The sequence below is a fragment of the Heterodontus francisci genome, chromosome 5, assembly GCF_036365525.1.
Source record: "Heterodontus francisci isolate sHetFra1 chromosome 5, sHetFra1.hap1, whole genome shotgun sequence".
NCBI lineage: Eukaryota > Metazoa > Chordata > Chondrichthyes > Heterodontiformes > Heterodontidae > Heterodontus > Heterodontus francisci.
In genome coordinates, this window is record NC_090375.1 from 166,942,017 (window position 1) to 166,955,134 (window position 13,118).

Below are 13,118 nucleotides of genomic sequence, written 5' to 3' on the forward strand. Positions count from 1 at the left end.
GGTAAGTATAAATATGTCAGGCTCTTGCTTGACTAGTTTGTGGGATAGCTCTCCCAATTTTGGCACAAGTCACAAGCCTTTGCAGGGTTGTCTGGGTAGGGTGTGTATTTGTCATTTTTGCTGCCAAGATTGATGCTGGGTGGTCCATTTGATTTTATTCTTTTTCAACCTTTCTATAACAGTTTGATACAACTGAATGCCTTGGTAGGCCATTTCAGAGGACAGAGAGTCAATCACGTTGTTGTGGGTTTGGAGTTACATATAGGTCAGACCAGGTAAGGGCAGCAGATTTCCTTTTCTAAAGGACATTATTGAACCAACTGGGTTTTTACGACAATCCAGTAGTTTCATGGTCACCATTACTGAGACTAGCTTTTTATTCCAGTTTTATTAATTAATTGAATTTAAATTCCACCAGCTGCTGTGGTAGGATTTGAACTCCTGTCTCCTGTGAGGACAAAAGAGAGAGAGAAATAAGGCACTGCTGTCCTCTATAGCCAATGTCAGCTGCTCCCATTCCGAGAAGCTGCATGTATCAGTGCGGGCAGGTTCTCAACTGCACTATGACTCTGAGACTTGCTGAGGGGTCGGTAAATGCCCTGGGTATGCACTCCTCTCATATTCAGGAGCAGTATGCGCCTTCAGGCTCCTCGGCTGGTGTGTCTGCTGGAGGGTGAATATCCAGAGGCCTGTCCGGTTGGTTGGGTTTGCACTCAACTTGCCAAAGTGTAACAGGTCATTAAACCTCTTCCGATACTGCATCCAGTTTCTCCATACCACACTCCTTCTGCTGACTGTGTCAGCAATCTCTATCCAGGCCTGCTTAGTCTGGGTGGGTGGCCTTCTACTGCCACCCTCCAGAAAGAGGGTGGAACTCCTGTGCCTTCAGCAGAGTCAGAGGCAGGCTGCTCTGATTCCTCCTCTGACTAGTCAGATGCTCTTGACCGATTGACCTCTGTGCTTTGGAGCCTGTGAGAGCCCTGCCAAAGACTGCTCCAACTGCACCTATGCAGGGACAGACTCAGACACCGGGAGAGGAGGCAACTACCAGGGACTGGCTGAATTTAGGTGGGGTGAGAGGGTGGAGGGTGGTGGCAGTGGCAGTGTGTGAGAAGTGGAAGTGCTTTGAGTGGAGTTCCTACATCTATGGCAATAAAAGCAAAATACTGTAGATACTGGAAATCTGAAATAAAAACAGAAAGTGCTGGAAATACTCAGCAGATCTGGCGGCATCTGTGGAGAGAGAAACAGAGTTAACGTTTCAGGTTTGTGACTTTCCATCAGAGTTCCCCCACCTAGGTCCCCTTTTGCCATCATCCTGCTCATGGCCTAGTGCACCTCCGTCCTACCACTCTGCTCAAGAGTGGGGGTTTGGTGTAGATCAGTAAAACGCCATGAAGTGAAGCCTAAGATGTCTGTCATCCTATTTAAGGTGCCAGACATGTTTTCATCCAGAAATAAAAATAGAAAATGCTGGAAATCACAGCCAAGTGTAAAACGGCTCTTTCAACATCTTTCTTTCTTTCTTTGGCCTCCTTGTCTCAAGAGACAATGGGTAAGTGCCTAGAGGTGGTCAGTGGTTTGTGGAGCAGTGCCTGGAGTGGCTATAAAGGCCAATTCTAGAGTGACAGACTCTTCCACAGGCGCTGCAGATAAAATTGGTTGACAGGGCTGTTACACAGTTGGCTCTCTCCTTGCACTTCTGTCTTTTTTCCTGCCAACTGCTAAGTCTCTTCGACTCGCCACTCTTTAGCCTCGCCTTTATGGCTGTCCGCCAGCTCTGGCGAACGCTGGCAACTGACTCCCACGACTTGTGGTCAATGTCACAGGACTTCATGTCGCATTTGCAGACGTCTTTAAAGCGGAGATATGGACGGCCGATGGGTCTGATACCAGTGGCGAGCTCGCTGTACCATGCGTCTTTGGGGATCCTGCCATCTTCCATGCGGCTCATAAGGCCAAGCCATCTCAAGCGCCGCTGGCTCAGTAGGGTGTATATGCTGGAGATGTTGGCTGCCTCGAGGACTTCTGCGTTGGAGATACGGTCTTGCCACCTGATGCTAAGGATTCTCCGGGGGCAGCGAAGATGGAATGAATTGAGACGTCGCTCTTGGCTGACATACATTGTCCAGGCCTCGCTGCCGTAGAACAAGGTACTGAGGACACAGGCTTGAAACACTCGGACTTTTGTGTTCCGTGTCCGTGCGCCATTTTCCCACACCCTCTTGGCCAGTCAGGACATAGCAGCGGATGCCTTTCCCATGCGCTTGTTGATTTCTGCATCAAGAGACAGGTTACTGGTGATAGTTGAGCCTAGGTAGATGATCTCTTGAAGCACTTCCAGAGTGTGCTCACCGATATTGATGGATGGAGCATTTCTGACATCCTGTCCCATGATGTTTGTTTTCTTGAGGCTGATGGTTAGCCGCAATCCTGCCGATGAGTCTCTGCAGACACTCTTCTGTGTGGGATGTTAATGCAGCATCGTCAGCAAAGAGGAGCTCCCTGATGAGGACTTTCCGTACTTTGGTCTTCGCTCTAAGACGGGCAAGGTAGAATAACCTGCCATCTGATCTTGTGTGGAGGAAAATTCCTTCTTCTGAAGACTTGAATGCATGTGACAGCAGCAGTGAGAAGAAGATCCCAAACAGTGTAGGTGCGAGAACGCAGCCCTGTTTCACGCCACTCAGGATAGGAAAGGGGTCTGATGAAGCATGGCTATGCTGAATTGTGCCTTTCATATTGTCATGGAATGAGGTGATCAACATCTTTCAACATCTACTGATGTGCAATAGATGCACAACTTCCCGCAAGAGCACACCATAATGATCAGGAATGGAAATCTCGTCTAATTTTCAGTTCCTTAGCAAAGGGATAATGAAATCAATTGTCGCACTCCAATTGCTGCTCTGGCAGAAATTTTAGCTCATCACAAACTGGGATTCAAACTTACATGTTTTAGTGTTACATTGCATCTTTAATCACTGGGCAACTGGAGAGCTCATTGGCTGTCTTTTCATCTTCAGTATCTGTTAGTATCCTCCCTTCATGCACATTTTCTTTCCACATCAACCACAGCTATGGAACCCGTTAGCCCCCAAAAGCAAGCTGCGAAATACATTGTAATGTGCACATAGCATGAGAGATTTTTTTCATTAATAGAATCACAAAACAACTTACTCAGAAAAGCACTACAGTCATATTGGAATTCCCACTTCACAGTTCGGGCTGACCCTGCAGTGCAGTATTGAGAGAGTGCAGCACTGTTGGAGATGTCATCTTTCAGATGAGATGTTTAACCGAGGGCCCATCTGCCAGTCAGGTGGATGGAAAAGATCCCCTGGAACTATTTCGAAGAAGAGCAGGGGAGTTGTCCTGGTGTCTGGAGCAATATCTATTCCTTACCTAATGTTATTAAAACAGATTATTTGCTATTTGTCTCATTAATGCTTGTGGGGGCTTGTTATGTTCAAAGCAGCATATTTCTCATTACATCAATCACTACACTGCAAAAAGTTGTTGATTGGCTGTAAGTCTTTCATCCTTCTTTCTAATTCGTTACAAAACTGCTCGACAGTAAATGCATGCTTCATCTCATACAATGGTATTGCATTTCTTTCCCTGTCTACAACCATGTCATTTTTGAAGGATGAATTGACAACATGTTTGTCATTGATTGGCCAAATCAAGGAACAGTTTACAACTGTCTTTGAGTAGGTAATTGTAACAATGCTGGCTGGTATATATGGGCAGCACAGTTGTATATGGATGAAAAGGCTGATAACGATCTTCCCCAATGATATAGTGGGTAATGTCACCCTTCAGTCTAACGCTGGTGCAGTGAAAATATAATGTGTCCTGACACTAAAATAAAAGAAATGGAAGAAAAAAAACACACAAAAGTTGGCATGTACTTAATCATCGACTATTTGCTATTGTCTAGATGCACATAGGAAAGAGACACTCAAATGATATGTTTGGCACAGGTTATAATTACCATTGAATGTTCAGTATTACGAAGACTGACTGAACCTGTTGTGCTTGGGGAACAGAAGCTCACAGAGCAACATAATTCAGCTAACAGGCCTGGTCCTGTGGATGTTGGATCGATAAATAATACTTTGCTCGCCATTATGCTTCAGTACACGGTGTGCTCATTAAAACAGAGAACAGCCATCGTGACTATATCCTCACACTCCAAGTCAGCATTGTGCCTGGTCTCATATCAGGGACACTTGATGAAACAGCTGAATAGCACTTTATGCATCACCTCTCTCAACAAATTGTTGAACTTATCGCAGCAATACTCCAAACCACTCTGCTAAACCATTTATTGTATTATCCGTAGTTCAAGTCCAGTCCCTGGTGTGTATTTCTACCTCCTGTGGATGAAGTAACAAATTGAGAGGACATAAAAGAAACAAGGCTCAAGGGCAATGCTTTGGGATCATTAAAGTGTATAATTTTAATGCAAAAGTAGATGCCAGCTCAATGAATGTTCTGCCAAGAGATTACTTTGTACTTACAGCACAGAAACTGACCATTCAGTCCAATAGATTGATGCTGGTGTTTATGCTCCACATGAGCTTCCTCCACCCTTCTCCATCCAATCCCATCAATATATTTTTCTATTCCTTTCCCTTTCATGTGTTTATCTAGCTTCCCTTTAAATGCATCCATGTTAGTTGCCTCAACTACTCCTCCTCGTAGCAAGTCCCACATTCTAGCCACTCGCTGGATAAAGAAGCTTATCCTGAATTCCCTATTTGATTTATTAGTGAAAATCTTCCATTTATAGTCCCTAGTTCTGATCTCCCCTGTAAGTGGAAACATCTCCACATCTAACTCTACAAATACTTTCATAGTCTGACGAGCTCTATCAGGTCATTCTTAACTTTTTTTCTTTTCTACAGAAAAGAGCCCCAATCTGTTTTCTGATAGGTATAACATCTCAATTCTGGTGTCATTCTCGTGAATCTTTTATGCACCTTCTCTAGCACCTCTACATCCCTTTTTGGAATATGGAGACAAGAACTGTTCACAATACTCCAAGTGTGGTCTAACAAAGATTAGATTTTTTTTAGATTAGAGATACAGCACTGAAACAGGCCCTTCGGCCCACCGAGTCTGTGCCGAACATCAACCACCCATTTATACTAATCCTACACTAATCCCATATTCCTACCAAACATCCCCACCTGTCCCTATATTTCCCTACCACCTACCTATACTGGTGACAATTTATAATGGCCAATTTACCTATCAACCTGCAAGTCTTTTGGCTTGTGGGAGGAAACCGGAGCACCCGGAGAAAACCCACGCAGACACAGGGAGAACTTGCAAACTCCACACAGGCAGTACCCGGAATCGAACCCGGGTCCCTGGAGCTGTGAGGCTGCGGTGTTAACCACTGCGCCACTGTGCCAGTTCTATACAAGTGCAGCATAACTAAGATCATTTCAAAGAAAATGGTAGCTCAATAGCTAATCTTTTGAATTGCCCAAAATTTACTGTCAAAGTAATGGCAAGGCTAATAACACTCGCAATTATTTATGCGCAAATGTTACAGCAACTTTAAGCAAGGCCAGATGTACAATTATAAGTGAAAATCAAAAAGTTGCTGTCAGAGATGTGCTGCTGTGCCATTAGCCTCATGAAAACAGCACCTTGTTGTCTGGCTCCCTGTTTAAATGCATTGAACAGCATGAAGTTGCTGTACTTGCAGTGAAGATATGAAGTAAACTCACCACAGAAAGTTGAGTCAAGTCATTTCAAGACAAAGTACCCTTTTACCAACTTGATAAGTATTAATTACTGCAAGTAAACATCTCAGGCACTGAAAAATTAACTAGTACAAGTGGGGAGTCTCATTTCTTCAGGGTTTAATTGTTGTTGGCAATTAAAAAATGATAAATTTACTATTTTGTACTTTTCATACTGTTTCTTTTTTCTTTCTTTATCTCATCTTTCCTTCCCTCTCATTGTTTCTATTTTTGTGCTTGATTTCACATTGAATTCATTATGCTTACTTACACGTCCTTCTTTGTCCTTGCGCTATAAATTTCACAATCTTCCATATCGTTAGTTATGGAGATACAGGGCTGCTTGCCCTGTTCACTCAGATCCGAGATGCTCTGGAGAGAGGACTACACTGCTCCCATCTCACACTTGCAGGAATTTGCAACACAAAATGTTGAAAAATTAAACGGGCAAAGGCAAGTCTAAGGGTGGTTTAATTCATTGACAAATTACAGCAAATTCTAGGCCAATGTATTTGTTATTGTTGTAGGCAGCAGTGGCATTTATTTTCATCCTAGCAGTCATGGCAATAGCTTTTTAATGCAAGTGGCTTGCTCAGACATTTCAGAGAATATAAAGGCCTATAAATGAGTTGAAGGCTGAAGGTTCACTGGAAATTGGGCCTTGGACCTAAACTCAGTAACTGCAGAGAGCATCAAGTGCCTGTTGTACCTCCAAAGGCAGTTTGCTGCTTTTTTTTTTCCAAATATACTTTATTCATAAAAATCTGTAAAAATTACATTCCCAAACAGTTTAAAACAGCATCAAGTCAAAAAATACAAACAGTGCAAAGGTGATCAGTGTCCTTCTATACAATCATGAGTTGCCTCACAACCCTTCCATTTTATTGTCATGCCATATACATTTTTACATTTACAGCACACAAAATTTCTCCGAAACAGTTCGAGGGGTTTACCATGGATCCAGCCCCTCAGTTCAGCTTGGTGGGGGGACCTTACACTGTGGTCTTTCCCCATTGAGCCTTTGCTGTGTCTGCCCCAAGCTTTAGTGCGTCCCTCAGCACGTAGTCTTGGACCTTGGAATGTGCCAGTCTGCAACATTCGGTGGTGGACAACTCTTTGCGCTGGAAGACCAGCAAGTTTCGGGCAGACCAAAGGGCATCTTTCACTGAATTGATAGTCCTCCAGCAGCAGTTGATGTTTGTCTCGGTGTGCGTCCCTGGGAACAGCCCATAGAGCACAGACTCCTGTGTTACAGAGCTGCTTGGGATGAGCCTCGACAAAAACCACTGCATCTCTTTCCAAACCTGCTTTGCAAAGACACATTCCAGGACGAGGTGGGCAACCGTTTCTTCCCCACCACAGCCACCGCGGGGGCATTGCGCGGAGGGGGGCGAGACTTCAGGCGTGCAGGAAGGATCTGACGGGGAGGGCCCTTCTCACCACCAGCCAAGCTACATCTTGGTGCTTGTTTGAAAGTTCTGGTGATGAGGCATTCCGCCAAATGACTTTGGCGGTCTGCTCGGGGAACCATCCGTCAGGATCCCCCATCTCCTTTTCCCGTAGGGCCTTGAGGACATTCCGTGCAGACCACTGCCTGATTGACCGGTGGTCAAAGGTGTTTTCCCGCAGAAACTGCTCCACGAAGGTTAGGTGGTACGGCACGGTCCAACTGCATGGAGCGTTCCGCGGCAATGTGACCAGGCCCATCCTTCGCAGCACCGGGGACAGATAGAACCTCAGCACGTAGTGACACTTGGAGTTTGCGTACTGGAGGTCTACACACAGCTTGATGCAGCCGCACACAAAGGTGGTCATCAGGATGAGGGCCACGTTGGGTACATTTTTCTCGCCCTTCTCCAGAGATTTGAACATCGTGTCCCTCCGGACCCGGTCCATTTTAGATCCCCAGATGAAGCGGAAAATGGCTCGGGTGACCGCCACAGCTCAGGAGTGGGGAAATGGGCCAGACCTGCGCCATGTACAGCAACAACGTGAGCGCCTCGCACCTGATGACCAGGTTCTTACCCACAATGGAGAGAGATCGCTGCCCCCACATGCTCAACTTTTGTTGTACCCTGGCTACTCGCTCCTCCCAGGTTTTGGTGCACGTCCCGGCCCTTCCGAACCATATCCCCAGCACCTTCAGGTAGTCTAACCTGATGGTGAAGGGGACAAAGGATTGGTCAGCCCAGTTCCCAAAGAACATGGCCTCGCTCTTGCTGTGGTTAACTTTGGCTCCCGAGGTCAGTTCGAACTGGTCGCAAATGCTCATCAGTCTGCGCACAGACAGCGGATCCGAACAGAAGACGGCGACGTCACCCATGTACAGGGAGGTTTTAACCTGAGTGCCTCCGCTGCCTGGGATTGTCACCCCTCTTATGCTCGCATCCTTCCTAATAGACTCAGCAAAGGGTTCAATACAGCAAACAAACAAGACCGGGGAGAGAGGACAAGCCTGTCTGACTCCAGATTGGATCGGGAAACTTGCTGATTCCCACCCATTGATTGAGACTGCGCTACTGATGTTTGCGTCGAGCAGTTTGATCCAATTGCAGATTCCCTCCCCAAACCCCATTTTGGAAAGCACATCCATCATGTAGGTGTGCAATATCCTGTCAAAAGCCTTCTCCTGGTCCAGGCTGATGCTTTGCTGCTTTATTTTGCTCAAATTTTAGCCAACCTTCAGGCAAGTCCTCTAGGAGGTGAGGGCAGAAAGAGCAGGTCTGGTGCTCCTGGCTCCACATGCACGTGAAGATGAGTAAAATTTATAAAAAATTATTTTTTGGTGGCAATCTCCAGCGGTCCCTTTAAGGTCTGCAGGTTAAGCAGCATGTAAGGCAAGTAATCCTCAGCACTGTCCAATTTCCATAAGGGGCCTTGAACAGGCATTAGGCTCCTCATTAACATAATCATATGGTCTAATGCCTGCTTTATGGGTCACCAGGAACACCTGGAAAATTGCCTTTCCTACTATAAAGGTGCCCGCAATGGAGGTATAGATCAGGCATGGAATACAGAAAAGAAAAGCACAGCGATTCAATATAAGAGTCAACTATATCTGTCTGATTGGAGTCACATGTAAGGATGTTAGGTTCTCTTCTCAGGAGGAGACTGGTGACCACATGGCTCTTTACAGTAAACCAGGAATTTTTCATGAACTTATTTTTATCCTGGTACCAGCTCACAAATCCACAGATTTATTAAACTGGGATTTAAACTCAGAACGATTGTGCTGCTAGTCCAGAACCATAACTACAGCACCCCAATACAATAGCAAAATACTGCGAATGCTGGAAAACGGAAATAAAAACAGAAAATGCTGGAAATACTCTGTGGGTAAGGCAGCATTTGTGGAGAAAGAAAGAGTTAAGGGGCTGGATTTTACTATTTGTGTGGATGACCCGACAGCGGGATTATATTCCAGTCAGGGCTGCACAGGCAGGTGGCAGGACTTCCTCGTCAATATTGCCTCCGTGAAAAGCCAATTAATGGCTGACAGATGGAGGAACACAGCAGCGATCTCATGCACTGGAGAAAGAAAGGCAGTCGGCTGCCCTCACATCAACTCGAGATACAGGGAGAGCACCACACAGGAGCAACCGCAAATGAGCATGTAATTGCATGGACCAGCTCTTGGGGTTTCACTGGGTGATAATTATTTGCTCAGTGCAGGAGTCTCACATGAGTGTTAAAGTTGTTGGAAGATACAATCAATAAAGGCTCGTGTGACTATTTCTGCCCAAGCTGACCCTGATAAGTTGTGGATTCCTTTAAATGGATGAATTGTGAAGGTGAACACCTCATGAGCATCTGTGATGACAGTAGGCCTTGGCATGTTGTGATGACAGGACGAGTGAAACGGTAAGGGTGTTTGATGAAAGGTCAACAGGGTCGTCTCAGGGAGAGGACTTCAGGTTTTGGTGGCCCATTGTACTGGAAGTCATGTGAAGCGTGTGCCGATGAGAGAGTTGTGAGTGTCCCTGGGTATGTTTGTCACTGCCCGGTGACCTGGGCCAGCACTATCTCCATCGGTCGGCAACTGTTGAGGCCCCTCAAGCTCATCAACCTCCTTTGAGGATGCGGCACACTCATTGAGGTCATCCGGGTCCAGCGCTGCTCCCCTCTGGAATGCCAAGCTGTGTAAGGCGCAGCAGATGACAATGATGCACGATGCCCTTGAGGGGCCATATTACAGAGCTCCCCAGATCTATTGAGGCATCTAATCCTCAACTTCAAAAGGCTAATAGCCTGCTCGATGGTGGCCCTTGTAGTGATGTGGCAGCAGTTGTATGTGTCCTCTGCCTGTGTGTTGGGTTTGCGTGTAGGTGGCAACAGCCATGTCTTCAGAATATACCCCTTGTCCTTCAGGATCCAGCCACGAAGGGATTCAAGTGGCATGAAGAACTGAGGAACCTGGGATTGTCTAAGCATGAAGGAATCGTGGCTGCTCCATGGAAACCTCACGCACACCTGTAGGATCTGCTTTCGGTGTCACAGAGTGGAGCCCCTCCCTGTTCACAAAGGTGACTGCCTGCTATGGGGGAGCCTTGATGACCATATGAGTGCAGTCAGTGACCCCCGGCACCTGAGGGAATGCAGCCATGGCTCCGAATACAATTGCCCTCCCAGCCTGATATACTGGCCAGCCTGACTGTCACCGGCTTAATGCAACTATGGGCTGCAGACTGAGAGATGCCACATAGGTCTCTGGAAGATCCCTGGGTTGAGCCACAGGCACAAAAGTTGACTGCCAAAATTACCTTTACTGCAAGAGACAATGAGTGTTCATCACTTCCCAATGGAGTCAACTCTGCTCCAGCGTTCCGCACAGCTCCGCCACCACCTTCCTGGTGTGACACAGTCCTCGGAGACATTGGTGCTCAGACATCTCTATGAAGCTGAGCCTCTGATGGTGCACCCTTTGAGCTGGGTAGCATCTTCTGCGACCATGAGGCTGCCCTCTTACCCCCATCCATGTCCAATTGCTTCTTCAAGCCTCTGGAGCTCCCCTGTCCACTGCACAGCCGCTCCATGTGGCTGAATCCCTGCCTCTGAACCACTCTCTTCCTCACTGGAGGATTCAGGCTCTGAAAACAGAAGTCTTCACTATGATAAGCCTCTCAAGCACTTAGTCCTGCCAGCAATCATTGCTGTGGACCTGGAAGACACCCTTTCACTTGCAGTCCTTCACTGTGAGCTCTAGACTGCCTGTTTCAGCACATAGATGCAAGCAACACCTGCCTCTTCCCTTCACCACTCACCTGCCGCAGAGATCTCACCTCCCTTGAGGAAGCGAGACATTGACCCTCCATGCATCCGATGTGCAGCTTGCAAAATCTCAAACTGGTAGGAAAATTGGTGAAAAATGGCTAACTAAAAGCCTTAATTACCTGCTGGCCACTGTTTTGTATGAGACTGATCTGCCTGGGTGCCTACATCTGGGAAGTTCGGCCAGCAGTGGGACGATGTTGGGGAGACAGGCCAACGCAGCCCTATGCCATTTTACTGGCTCCCCACCGGCCTCCACTCCCACCACCAAGGGGCCGGTAAAATTCTGCCCCCTCGTTCAGGTTGATAACATTTCGTCAGTTTTGATATATTCAACTATGACTGGTACATCGATGAAACACAGTGCAACACAATTACTGACATTCCACCCTCTCTCTTGCGGGACAAGGTTGCTAACAATAGAAAGGAAAAAAGCCTAAACAGCAGGAGACAGGAATACCTGTGCTACGCATTTTAGAGCTAGCTGTGAGAGTCTGTAGTATTCAACGTCACCGAGAGTATTCAGGATGACAGTATTTTATTGCCTTGTGCCCCTTCTCAACTTGCACTTCACCCTCATCCTGCTCACAACATTGCCAAACTGCCAATGCACTTATTGTTACCTCTCAGCCAGCCAACCCACACTGCTTCCGCCAATGCCGAGATGGTATAGTCTGAAGCTGGGCCTTCAAGACCCAGTGCTGTTCGAAAGAGTCCAGTAGAGGAATATACAGCCTCCCACAGTGAAAGTCAGCAGCCTTCCAACAACCATGCTGCAGCCACTGGGATATCACTGTGTAGGAGCATCAGGTCAGCTAAAGCCACCTGTAAGACAGGCACTAGGGGAATGCACAAGGGTAACTAGCTCATTTCTATTTGTGCAAGTGGATGCATTTTTAGACAAAGATGTTTGTGCTTTGTAGATGCTGAACAGGCTTTGGGGAGTCAGGAGACAGATTACTATAACACACCATTAACATATTGTTTGCCTTTGCTCCGTGACCTTTTGGTCAGCTATGTGGCCTTGTCCAATCTGCACCTTCTCCTTTGTTATCTCTTGCCCCACCCCCCACCTCACTTGTTTATAACCTGTGACATTTTTAATATTTGTAAGTTCCGAAGAAGGGTCACTGACCTGAAACGTTAACTCTGCTTCTCTTTCCATAGATGCTGCCAGACCTGCTGAGTGGTTCCAGCATTTCTTGTTTTTATTTATGATAGATTACACACTACAGATTTCTCAGCCTCCCAGGAATCTGGAGGTTACCTCTGGAGGTGGAGGAGAGGGAGGAGAAAGAGGAGGCGAAGGGCAAGAAGCAGCACAGTGGCGCAGTGGTTAGCACCGCAGCCTCGTTCAGTTCTGGATACTGCCTGTGTGGAGTTTGCAAGTTTTCCCTGTGACCGTGTGGATTTCCGCCGGCTGCTCCGGTTTCCTCCCACAGCCAAAGACTTGCAGGTTAGTAGGTAAATTGGCCATTGTAAATTGCCCCTAGTGCAGGTAGGTGGTAGGAGAATTGAGGGAAGGTGGGGATGTGGTATGGAATATAGGATTAATGTAGGATTAGTATAAATGGGTGGTTGTTGGTCGGCACAGACTCGGTGGGCCGAAGGGCCTGTTTCAGTGCTGTATCTCTCTATAACTATGAAAAGGTTATATTTGGTGGTTTTTATTGTAAGATCTTGGCGAAGGGAATGCTGTAATGGGGTGTCCCAGATAGTTGGTGAGGGAGGGAATAGTGGAGCCATGGTGGTAAAGGAAATTAGCTCTACAGGAAGCAGAGGCTGATTAGATGCTGTTGGACAGCCTGTCTAGAGAGAAGGTGTCCTGGATGCCTCCTCCCTGCCTCCTTTTCTTCCTCTTGCCCTTCTCCTCCTCTTTCTCCTCCCTCTCCTCCACCTCCAGAGGTAACCTCCAGATTCCTGGGAGGCTGGAAATTCTGTAGTGAGTAATCTATCTCCTGACTCCCCAAAGTCTGTCCACCATCTACAAAGCACAAGTCAGGAGTGTAATGGAATACTCTCCACTTGCCTGGATGTGTGCAGTTCCAACAACACTCAAGAAGCTCAACGCAAAGCAGCCCACTTGAT